The sequence below is a fragment of the Rhincodon typus genome, chromosome 34 (genome assembly GCF_021869965.1).
Source record: "Rhincodon typus isolate 14 chromosome 34, sRhiTyp1.1, whole genome shotgun sequence".
Classification (NCBI taxonomy): Eukaryota; Metazoa; Chordata; class Chondrichthyes; order Orectolobiformes; family Rhincodontidae; genus Rhincodon; species Rhincodon typus.
The window spans coordinates 1170074-1171202 of record NC_063365.1 but is presented as its reverse complement, the minus strand read 5'-3'; the positions used below and the strand labels follow the sequence as shown (position 1 = coordinate 1171202).

The 1129-nt window shown below is 57.2% G+C and overlaps 1 protein-coding gene across 2 annotated transcripts in view; it reads left to right on the top strand.

Annotated features, from left to right (window-relative positions):
• The window catches only part of alox5a (arachidonate 5-lipoxygenase a), a 50310-nt gene that overhangs the window by 14208 nt on the left and 34973 nt on the right, over positions 1 to 1129 (top strand). The window lies entirely within an intron of this gene.

The window sequence follows — 1129 nt, the reverse complement described above, 5'->3', positions numbered from 1 at the left end:
ACACACCCACCCACTGTCCCCACACACTCCCAAACACACCCACCCACTGTCCCCACACACCCCCAAACACACCGTCCCACTGTCCCCACACACCCCCAAACACACCCACCCACTGTCCCCACACGCCCCCAAACACACCCACTCACTGTCCCCACACGCCCCCAAACACACCCACCGTCCCCACACACCCCCAAACACACCCACCCACTGTCCCCACACACCCCCAGACACACACACACCTACAGACACACACACACACCCACAGACACACACACACCCACAGACACACAAACTCTCTACCCTCCCATATTCCCACAGACATCCCCACACACCCTCATACACTCACGGAGACATCCCCACACATATCTACATATACACACACATGCACACACAAATCCTCCATCCCCACACACAAACACACACGCACACCAACAGACACACCCGCACGCACCCACCCTCCACTCCCTTACACACACCCACCTCTGCACACACAACACCTACACTTGCACACGCACACACACATGCACACCCACATACCCACACATCCCTACACACACACCCACACACACAATCCCACTCACACTCACACACACCCACAGACACAGACACAAAAACTCTCTACCCTTCCACATTCCCACAGACATCGCCACACACCCTCATACACACACAGAGACATCCCCACGCACACCTGAACATGCACACACAAATCCTGCACCCCCACACATACCGATACACACATCTCCACAAATACACACCCTCCAAACCCACACACATCTCTCACACACGCACGCATTCATGCACATGTGCACACACACATGCGCACAGACACACAACCCCCACACACGCGCATGCACACCCACATGCACACCTGCGCACACACCTACCCATTCCTATACACATTCCCATACATCCTTATACACACACACCCACATGGACATCCCCCCACACATATGTATACCCCCCCCCCCCCCCCCCACCCACAAGCAGTACTGGAAACACGCTCCCCCCCCTCCCCCTGACCCACACGCAGTGCTGGAAAGGCACCCCCCTCTCCCCCTGACCCACAAGCAGTGCTGGAAACACACACCTCCCCCCTCCCCCTGACCCACAGGCAGTGCTGGAAAGGCAC